Source organism: Cherax quadricarinatus, chromosome 16 (assembly GCF_038502225.1).
Source record: "Cherax quadricarinatus isolate ZL_2023a chromosome 16, ASM3850222v1, whole genome shotgun sequence".
In the NCBI taxonomy this organism is placed as follows: domain Eukaryota; kingdom Metazoa; phylum Arthropoda; class Malacostraca; order Decapoda; family Parastacidae; genus Cherax; species Cherax quadricarinatus.
In genome coordinates, this window is record NC_091307.1 from 32,271,551 (window position 1) to 32,283,594 (window position 12,044).

Consider the following 12,044-nt stretch of genomic DNA (forward strand, 5'->3'; position numbering starts at 1 on the left):
TAGATTAGATTGTGGTCAGAATTTGTTGTTTTTTGATATTATGTTTCTTACCAGGTCCTCATTATTTGTGAAAATAAGATCTAGTGTGTTCTCCAGTGTTGTTGGCTCCACTATCTACTGACTTAGTGTGTTTATTGCAGAAATTCAGCAGCTCATATATGTGTGACTTTTCATCTAAGCTGCCTCCAGAGATTATTTCTGCTACAACTTTATTTGGTATATTCTTCCATTTTGAATGTCTTAGATTGAAGTCACCGAGCAGCAAGATGTCTGGGGATGAGTATTACGACTTTGATATCGTAACTTAAATACAATGTCCTGGCTCCTAAATGGCTACTCAATCTGCTGTCTTGGGGCATTGAAATTACACTGAAAAACACAGCAACTCTCCAGCCAGCATGTACTCGTACAAATTGTGAAGCATGAGTGCAAACAATTAATGTTGTATAAGGACACAAAAACACACCTATACAAAAATATATATAATATAATAATAGCAACTTATATACAACTTACAATCTACTCCACTACAACATCACCTTTACTCCAGTTTACATTAGCTCACTAGCACACTGCTGCTAGCGAGCAGACAAAATATATAAACAGGGAGGTTTCATGACACCTCCCTCCTTCCTGCAGGCTACTTAACCAACAGTTAAAACGTTAAATACTCTCCAAAACACAGACCCTTGCACAGTAGAGCCTTAAAAAAACATGAGAGCTTAAACACTAGCAAAATTATAATATACACTAAAAAACTTACCAAAATTACCTACTCACACTACCGCCCAAACCATGATGACTTCTCCCGTCACCGCCCGTCTGGTACTAGCTCACAAACATCTCATCTGCTCCTGTCTCCTGGCCACACTGACTGACCAGGAATAATACACGTTCTGTTTCAGTTCAATCCCGAAACTATGGAGCATTATTTTATGAAATATTTTTCTGTAGTAACATTGGGGCTGGAAGGTTTTCCAGACAGGAGTCATTTTTTTATAGCGTTTCTTTGAACTGTTGGGAATGAACATTAAAATGGTATAAAATACCGACAGATTGTTAGGTAAGACACATATGCAACAGTTAGGTATCTTTATTTCGAAACGTTTCGCCTACACAGTAGGCTTCTTCAGTCGAGTACAGAAAAGTTGATAGAAGCAGAAGATACTTGAAGACGATGTAATCAGTCCATCACCCTTAAAGTTTTGAGGTGGTCAATCCCTCAGTCTGGAGAAGAGCATTGTTCCGTTGTCTGAAACAATATGAAGTTGAAGTGACAGAATGGGGCCTTATATAGTGCCAGGAGGTGAGACGTAGGTTGCTTTGGGAGGGCAGGTCCCTCTCACACTGCAACACAAGGGTATCTTGGTACAGACCATCAACTTCGACAACCTCTACTAGTGAGAACGGCTGGGTGTGAGAGGGACCTGCCCTCCCAAAGCAACCTACGTCTCACCTCCTGGCACTATATAAGGCCCCATTCTGTCACTTCAACTTCATATTGTTTCAGACAACGGAACAATGCTCTTCTCCAGACTGAGGGACTGACCACCTCAAAACTTTAAGAGTGATGGACTGATTACATCATCTTCAAGTATCTTCTGCTTCTATCAACTTTTCTGTACTCGACTGAAGAAGCCTACTGTGTAGGCGAAACGTTTCGAAATAAAGATACCTAACTGTTGCATATGTGTCTTACCTAACAACTGTTGGGAAGTTCCATCTGGCGGCTTATACAGAAGTGCAATGACTATATTTTGGTTCTCGATTTTTGTTAGAACTTCAACTACATCATTTGTGGTGTTCAGTATCTCCCTGCAAATGAGCGACTCTTTGACATTCAGGCCAACCCCCCTTAGTTGCCTGTTCTTTGCCGCATCTGAAAAGGTTGTATCCAGGTATCCATATTTCACTGCGTGGGTCTCTGTGAAGGCTGCAAACATTGCATTTGACTCCCCTTGAAGTCACCTAATGGAAGGTATTTTGCTGGTGGTGGAAGGCATAAGGCCCTGTATATTTTGCAAATATAAATGAGGTTGTGTTGCATGTTTGTTGGGGAGATTTCGTTGTTGGCATCAGTAGCTGTGAGCCCGGAGGGGCCACTGGCTGTGCCTCCAGTCCAGCAAGGCTCCAAGGTGGACTATTTTGGTTATCTCTTTCCATTTTCTTTCTTCGTTTCCTACCACTAAAAATCACTTGGAGTGGAGGTATCATATCTACCATAACTACTAGGAAGAGGTAGAATGACAGGAGGTCGCGGCATTTTTTGGGATGCTCAAAGTTGCATGTCCCATTTATTTTCTCTGATATTCCATGTTTACAGATGCTCCAAACATAGAATTTACACCAATTTGATTATGGCTTAATACAATTCGTACTGGATGTATTCCTAATCTGTGCAGATCCTAAAACTGCTCTAGTCCTCCACAGCCAAACCAGAGACACCACCACCCGTTGCCAGGAGGCCAACATTTTTCCCAGAAGAGGACTCCTCTACCACATCTGCACTAGGGGCTATGGCTGTGGTGGTTGTAGAAGGATCTTTAGCTGAATTCAGATTTGCACTATGGCTGGGGACTGGGTCTGGGTCAGCCAGATGGATATCATTTTTGGATGCAGTGTTTATTCTTTCTCAGGTGACATGATGTTTTGAAAACCAAAGGTTGCATGTGGTACTGGATTTTTTCCCAAGAGCCTTTTCAAATGTTCCACAGGTATACTGGACTGCTATCCTGCCTGTATCTTATTTGCAGATGAAGGCATGGTGGAGTTCCCAAAGCATCAAACGGAGTATCACATATGGAGTGAAGGAAGTGAATGTCTGGAGGATTCCCCGGAGCATTAGGAAACTGAGAAAAATGAAAATCCAAAGTTTCCTTATCGTCTGAGCTGGAGTGTCAGTGTGATGAATCCACGGATCAGTTCCCGGACGCAGAAAAAACGTCAATCTTTACAATAATGAAGGATGAAGGTGTGAGGAGCTTGGCAGAATACTCCGAGGAGATGAACATGATGCAGCACACAGCAGTCTATTCTAACTTTCTTACCTGGTTCCCAGTTTAAATTTCCAAGCACTTCCTGTAAATCTACAAACACATTTTCAAAGTTACGTTAGTACAGAATAAGTTACATAAACTGATATTTGACCACGGATATAAAGATTAAAATAAATGGCCGCGATACGTTGGACATGGCCGTGAATAACCAGAAGCATTCATGTCTACACGATTGTTACTCGTGTGCGAGAATGGCATGTCTGAACTTGTCGATATAGGAGGTAATTGACTTAGCAGATACCAAAGAAAGTTAGCCTCTAAACCAAGACTTTTGAAGTGTCAGCAGAAAAGTTTTCTGCAGAAGATGGAAAAAAAATTATGATATTGAGTGTATTTTCTCGGTATGGAAAAGGTTTATAATGGAACAAGTGTTAAGTGATTATATATATATATATATATATATATATATATATATATATATATATATATATATATATATATATATATATATATTTTATTTTATTATCACACCGGCCGATTCCCACCAAGGCAGGGTGGCCCGAAAAAGAAAAACTTTCACCATCATTCACTCCATCACTGTCTTGCCAGAAGGGTGCTTTACACTACAGTTTTTAAACTGCAACATTAACACCCCTCCTTCAGAGTGCAGGCACTGTACTTCCCATCTCCAGGACTCAAGTCCGGCCTGCCGGTTTCCCTGAACCCCTTCATAAATGTTACTTTGCTCACACTCCAACAGCACGTCAAGTATTAAAAACCATTCGTCTCCATTCACTCCTATCAAACACGCTCACGCACGCCTGCTGGAAGTCCAAGCCCCTCGCACACAAAACCTCCTTTACCCCCTCCCTCCAACCTTTCCTAGGCCGACCCCTACCCCGCCTTCCTTCCACTACAGACTGATACACTCTTGAAGTCATTCTGTTTCGCTCCATTCTCTCTACATGTCCGAACCACCTCAACAACCCTTCCTCAGCCCTCTGGACAACAGTTTTGGTAATCCCGCACCTCCTCCTAACTTCCAAACTACGAATTCTCTGCATTATATTCACACCACACATTGCCCTCAGACATGACATCTCCACTGCCTCCAGCCTTCTCGCTGCAACATTCATCACCCATGCTTCACACCCATATAAGTGTTGGTAAAACTATACTCTCATACATTCCTCTCTTTGCCTCCAAGGACAAAGTTCTTTGTCTCCACAGACTCCTAAGTGCACCATTCACCCTTTTCCCCTCATCAATTCTATGATTCACCTCATCCTTCATAGACCCATCCGCTGACACGTCCACTCCCAAATATCTGAATACATTCACCTCCTCCATACTCTCTCCCTCCAATCTGATATCCAATCTTTCATCACCTAATATTTTTGTTATCCTCATAACCTTACTCTTTCCTGTATTCACTTTTAATTTTCTTTTTTTGCACACCCTACCAAATTCATCCACCAATCTCTGCAACTTCTCTTCAGAATCTCCCAAGAGCACAGTGTCATCAGCAAAGAGCAACTGTGACAACTCCCATTTTATGTGTGATTCTTTATCTTTTAACTCCACGCCTCTTGTCAAGACCCTCGCATTTACTTCTCTTACAACCCCATCTATAAATATATTAAACAACCACGGTGACATCACACATCCTTGTCTAAGGCCTACTTTTACTGGGAAATAATTTCCCTCTTTCCTATGTACTCTAACTTGAGCCTCGCTATCCTCGTAAAAACTCTTCACTGCTTTCAGTAACCTACCTCCTACACCATACACCTGCAACATCTGCCACATTGCCCCCCTATCCACCCTGTCATACGCCTTTTCCAAATCCATAAATGCCACAAAGACCTCTTTAGCCTTATCTAAATACTGTTCACTTATATGTTTCACTGTAAACACCTGGTCCACACACCCCCTACCTTTCCTAAAGCCTCCTTGTTCATCTGCTATCCTATTCTCAGTCTTACTTTTAATTCTTTCAATAACTCTACCATACACTTTACCAGGTATACTCAACAGAAATATTCATATTATTTTCAAAACTACTTTTAAGAAACATGACTATTACATTCCTGTCGACCATGGACTTGCTTGATATAACTTTCTCAGCCTTCTGAAAAAAATTGGATGGTTAAAATCTCTCACATGAATAAACAGAGCATTAGAATCTTGTCCAATTCTAATCCTATATTTATGTTGTTTTAACCTAAGTTCAAGACTCTTACCAGTTTGACCGTAATAAACTTTGTCATGTACTGGACAAGGAATCTTATAGACACACCCATCAGCATTTTGGGATTAATTTTTTATCAAAAGTATTTTTTAACTGTGTCAAGGTTTTCAAATACAACTTTGATATAAAAATTCTTAAGAAGAGAAGGCACATCAACCAAGTTTTCATGATAAGGGAGAACCAACATATTTTTAGCAGAATAAGGTTGGTTGTCTCTTTTTGAGTTGTAAAAAAGTATTTCTTCACATCAAGATAGAATTAAAGTGTCGGTATTCTCATTAACGTTTTTGAGAGCTTTAAATATTTGTAGTCCAGAGTTCATAGATGAAGAAATCTCCAAAAATTATAGAATTTCTAATGATCTAAAATACCCAAGAAACTTAACTGATAAATCCTTAAAAATAGCTAGAAATACTTTTTACAATTCAAAAAGGGACAACCAACCTTATTTAACTAAATCATGTTAATTCTTCCTTACCATGAAAACTTGGTTGATATGCCTTCTCTTCTTAAGAATTTAGTATCAAAGTTGTATTTAAAAATCTTTAAATACAACGGTTCTGTTTTAATACATCTGTTGCGATTTAATACATCTGTTGCGATTTAATACATCTAAAGTATCGCCTCTGGCGATACTTTACAAGATGTAATTGCTCCTGGGTCTTTTTCATTACCGTTTCCTATCAGAATATATACACCTTTCAGTGTATATATCCTGTGCTACATTAAGTTGTGTTTACGCGCAGCAAGATTCAGCTCCTGGTCCCACCATTCAAACTACATTCGCCTGCATAGTTGGTCATGGGTTATATATTAATTATATACGAAGGGGGTAGGAGAGTTTCAGTGGGGGGAAATAAATGGGATTAAATCTGGAGTATCTGAGAGAGTTAGAGCAAAGGAAGGGGTAGCAGTAATGTTAAATGATCAGTTATGGAAGGAGAAAAGAGAATATGAATGTGTAAATTCGAGAATTATGTGGATTAAAGTAAAGGTTGGATGCGAGAAGTGGGTCATAATAAGCGTGTATGCACCTGGAGAAGAGAGGAATGCAGAGGAGAGAGAGAGATTTTGGGAGATGTTAAGTGAATGTATAGGAGCCTTTGAACCAAGTGAGAGAGTAATTGTGGTAGGGGACTTGAATGCTAAAGTAGGAGAAACTTTTAGAGAGGGTGTGGTAGGTAAGTTTGGGGTGCCAGGTGTAAATGATAATGGGAGCCCTTTGATTGAACTTTGTATAGAAAGGGGTTTAGTTATAGGTAATACATATTTTAAGAAAAAGAGGATAAATAAGTATACACGATATGATGTAGGGCGAAATGACAGTAGTTTGTTGGATTATGTATTAGTAGATAAAAGACTGTTGAGTAGACTTCAGGATGTACATGTTTATCGAGGGGCCACAGATATATCAGATCACTTTCTAGTTGTAGCTACACTGAGAGTAAAAGGTAGATGGGATACAAGGAGAACAGAAGCATCAGGGAAGAGAGAGGTGAAGGTTTATAAACTAAAAGAGGAGGCAGTTAGGGTAAGATATAAACAGCTATTGGAGGATAGATGGGCTAATGAGAGCATAGGCAATGGGGTCGAAGAGGAATGGGGTAGGTTTAAAAATGTAGTGTTAGAGTGTTCAGCAGAAGTTTGTGGTTACAGGAAAGTGGGTGCAGGAGGGAAGAGGAGCGATTGGTGGAATGATGATGTAAAGAGAGTAGTAAGGGAGAAAAAGTTAGCATATGAGAAGTTTTTACAAAGTAGAAGTGATGCAAGGAGGGAAGAGTATATGGAGAAAAAGAGAGAGGTTAAGAGAGTGGTGAAGCAATGTAAAAAGAGAGCAAATGAGAGAGTGGGTGAGCTGTTATCAACAAATTTTGTTGAAAATAAGAAAAAGTTTTGGAGTGAGATTAACAAGTTAAGGAAGCCTAGAGAACAAATGGATTTGTCAGTTAAAAATAGGAGAGGAGAGTTATTAAATGGAGAGTTAGAGGTATTGGGAAGATGGAGGGAATATTTTGAGGAATTGTTAAATGTTGATGAAGATAGGGAAGCTGTGATTTCGTGTATAGGGCAAGGAGGAATAACATCTTGTAGGAGTGAGGAAGAGCCAGTTGTGAGTGTGGGGGAAGTTCGTGAGGCAGTAGGTAAAATGAAAGGGGGTAAGGCAGCCGGGATTGATGGGATAAAGATAGAAATGTTAAAAGCAGGTGGGGATATAGTTTTGGAGTGGTTGGTGCAATTATTTAATAAATGTATGGAAGAGGGTAAGGTACCTAGGGATTGGCAGAGAGCATGCATAGTTCCTTTGTATAAAGGCAAAGGGGATAAAAGAGAGTGCAAAAATTATAGGGGGATAAGTCTGTTGAGTGTACCTGGTAAAGTGTATGGTAGAGTTATAATTGAAAGAATTAAGAGTAAGACGGAGAATAGGATAGCAGATGAACAAGGAGGCTTTAGGAAAGGTAGGGGGTGTGTGGACCAGGTGTTTACAGTGAAACATATAAGTGAACAGTATTTAGATAAGGCTAAAGAGGTCTTTGTGGCATTTATGGATTTGGAAAAGGCGTATGACAGGGTGGATAGGGGGGCAATGTGGCAGATGTTGCAAGTGTATGGTGTAGGAGGTAGGTTACTGAAAGCAGTGAAGAGTTTTTACGAGGATAGTGAGGCTCAAGTTAGAGTATGTAGAAAAGAGGGAAATTTTTTCCCAGTAAAAGTAGGCCTTAGACAAGGATGTGTGATGTCACCATGGTTGTTTAATATATTTATAGATGGGGTTGTAAGAGAAGTAAATGCGAGGGTCTTGGCAAGAGGCGTGGAGTTAAAAGATAAAGAATCACACACAGGGTGGGAGTTGTCACAGCTGCTCTTTGCTGATGACACTGTGCTCTTGGGAGATTCTGAAGAGAAGCTGCAGAGATTGGTGGATGAATTTGGTAGGGTGTGCAAAAGAAGAAAATTAAAGGTGAATACAGGAAAGAGTAAGGTTATGAGGATAACAAAAAGATTAGGTGATGAAAGATTGAATATCAGATTGGAGGGAGAGAGTATGGAGGAGGTGAACGTATTCAGATATTTGGGAGTGGACGTGTCAGCGGATGGGTCTATGAAAGATGAGGTGAATCATAGAATTGATGAGGGAAAAAGAGTGAGTGGTGCACTTAGGAGTCTGTGGAGACAGAGAACTTTGTCCTTGGAGGCAAAGAGGGGAATGTATGAGAGTATAGTTTTACCAACGCTCTTATATGGGTGTGAAGCATGGGTGATGAATGTTGCAGCGAGGAGAAGGCTGGAGGCAGTGGAGATGTCATGTCTGAGGGCAATGTGTGGTGTGAATATAATGCAGAGAATTCGTAGTTTGGAAGTTAGGAGGAGGTGCGGGATTACCAAAACTGTTGTCCAGAGGGCTGAGGAAGGGTTGTTGAGGTGGTTCGGACATGTAGAGAGAATGGAGCGAAACAGAATAACTTCAAGAGTGTATCAGTCTGTAGTGGAAGGAAGGCGGGGTAGGGGTCGGCCTAGGAAGGGTTGGAGGGAGGGGGTAAAGGAGGTTTTGTGTGCGAGGGGCTTGGACTTCCAGCAGGCATGCGTGAGCGTGTTTGATAGGAGTGAATGGAGACAAATGGTTTTTAATACTTGACGTGCTGTTGGAGTGTGAGCAAAGTAACATTTATGAAGGGATTCAGGGAAACCGGCAGGCCGGACTTGAGTCCTGGAGATGGGAAGTACAGTGCCTGCACTCTGAAGGAGGGGTGTTAATGTTGCAGTTTAAAAACTGTAGTGTAAAGCACCCTTCTGGCAAGACAGTGATGGAGTGAATGATGGTGAAAGTTTTTCTTTTTCGGGCCACCCTGCCTTGGTGGGAATCGGCCAGTGTGATAATAAAAAAAATAACAAAGCAGACATGTTGATTAGTAACACTCATGTTCAACACTTGGACATCTTTACTGCCGAAACGTCTTCTTCAGACTTCTTCAGTCGAATAAAGAGGTGATTTTCAGACTTGGTTCATATAAACAGACGTTTGTCTCGACTTCTGTAGCTCATTGCACTTATCACAATGAGACCGAAAAAAAACATTACCTAACATCCCTGTAGCGCGCAATAACACATCAGAATCACGTGATTATTGGCTGTCTTGGAAAAAAAAAAAACATGAAAGGTTAATTAATGTTTACTGGAATGTTAAACTTGACCTGACTGCAATGACGTCACAGTGAGAGTGGCGTGCAATCTAGCAGTCTCAAACTTTAAAAAACACAAAAATCGTTTAATATCTAATTTTGTACTTATTAACCTCGCGAGGTGTTTACTAAACTGTCACATTAAATCATGTCATGACTGCTTATTACGTCACGTGCATGACGCATAGAATAAATAACTGACATCATTTACTGTTGTACATAATTCATAGATTTTACATTAATTACGTAATTAATTTTTTTCTAAGTTCATGTAACTTTGAGAAATTTTCATCACACAGTTTAAATTATTTACCCGACTGACGTACCAAGCTTTGGTCCCCCATCTTTTCCCATTATTATTATTATAATCAAAAAGAAGCGCTAAGCCACAAGGACTATACAGCTCCATCTTTTCCCAGCTTTGAATGTTGTAGTGTTAAATACTGATTTTACATGTCCACTCATGTTTTTAATTGGTCAACAAAAGTGTTATACATAATGAAACATGTCCAATACTTAGGTATATTTATTATGAAGACGTTTCTCCAACCAGGGGCTTCAATGTTTTACTCGCAGATTATCGCAGGATGGTAGCATCACAGACTGTTGTGTGAACGAAACATAAGTATACTGATGTTTTTTATTTAGACGTTTCGCTCAAGACTGGAGAAAGCTGTTTTGAACGTAACATTTCAACAAAGACTTACCGGGCATAAATATGTCTTTGCTCAAAAATGTGGTGTTGATGCCTATTATATTATATATCCCCAAAGAGAGAGTCTTAAAGGGTTGCCTGATTTTTTTTTCACTTCTTTTTCTTTATTATCCACCAACTTTTCGATCATATTTCGCTCATAACTCCAGAACACCTCACCCAATCGGCTTTAAATTTTTTAACACTTGTATATTATGGAAACATAAACACAAATGCAGTTTAATGTGATCCTTTATTGACAAAGTTTCGCCCACACAGTGGGCTTTTTCAAGTCACAAACAGATCAATAAAGGATCACATTAAACTGCATATGTGTTTATGTAATAAAGTTGGTAGAATTACCGACAATATGTAAAGTAAAAGGACACAAGTGCAACTAATGTGACATTTTATTGTGGCAACGTTTCGCTCTCCAGGAGCTTTATCAAGCCATTACAAACAATACATGGACACAGAGGGTATATAAAGGCACAGAGTGAGGTGAATACTAGTGAGGTACCATTTCGATGTTCACTAGTGGTAGTAGTAGTAGTAGTAGTAGTAGTGGTAGTGACAAAAGTAATACAATAAGGTAGAGCAATTAATTCGTACATGAGTAAAAGGATGTAAAAGCTATTACTTGGGTAACATAAAAATAGTCTATATTTGTCCAAACTATTTTTATGTTACCCAAGTAATAGCTTTTATATCCTTTTACTCATGTACGAATTAATTGCTCTACCATATTGTATTACTTTTGTCACTACTACTACTACTACTACTACTACTACTACTACTACCACCACCACCACTAGTGAACATCGAAATGGTACCTCACTAGTATTGCACCTCACGCTGAGCCTTTATATACCCTCTGTGTCCATGTATTGTTTGTAATGGCTTGATAAAGCTCCTGGAGAGCGAAACGTTGCCACAATAAAATGTCACATTAGTTGCACTTGTGTCCTTTTACTTTACATATGTGTTTATGTTTCCATAGTGTCGGTATTTTATACCATTTATTTTCACTTGTATATTATAATGAGAACCAGATTCATGGACCAAGTGGCAGGTTGACGTGTCCTGTGATCGGGGCCACTACACCAACATCCTGAAATGGCTCGAATAATTTTCAAAAAAATTCTTCTAGAGTCGGTGATGGAATAGAGTGAAGTTCAGGTAGACTCAAATTTGACCATTTTTGTGTGTAAATTAGTGTGGAATTTCAATTTATCTCTTGTGAACGGCTTCAGTATTTATCACCTGATGCATCTTAGGGCCAGGAAAATACCCCTTATTTTTTGTTTGCCTGCGGTCAATTTTTTTTCTTTGATGTAATAAAACAGAAAAAAATGAATTGTTTGAATACTTGCCATAACTGAGGAATGACTAATCAAATCGGGTTCAAATATTCACCACTGATGTGGTTTCCTGAGCGTAAGGTTCAAGCTTCGATTGGGTTTCATAAGATCCAATTTGCTTATTTTACTGAATAGCGATAGTCATTTTTGATTCATTAACTCAAGGATGCTTCTTGTTAGTATGAGAAAGTGCAAATTAGAAATTTTACTGAAATTACTAAAAGGCTTTGAATCACTGGAGTTCCATCAATGCCTTGTCTGATCGGCTCCAAACTGTCACTATTTTTTATTTTTTTTTTTTATTTTATTTAGAATACAATACATAGCTTAACATAAAAACCCCTTAAACTAGGGTTGATACACATTGTATATAAACACATTTTGAAACACAATCTCTCAGAACGTACAATAGCAAATAACAAACACAATATTAACAAACACAAGAGGTTACACAATTATACTAGAAAATATCGCTTGTGACAAAACATAACATTAAGAAGATGGGCAATCTTAACCCTATGTACACAAGAACAACAACAAGAACATAACATGTAGGTGACC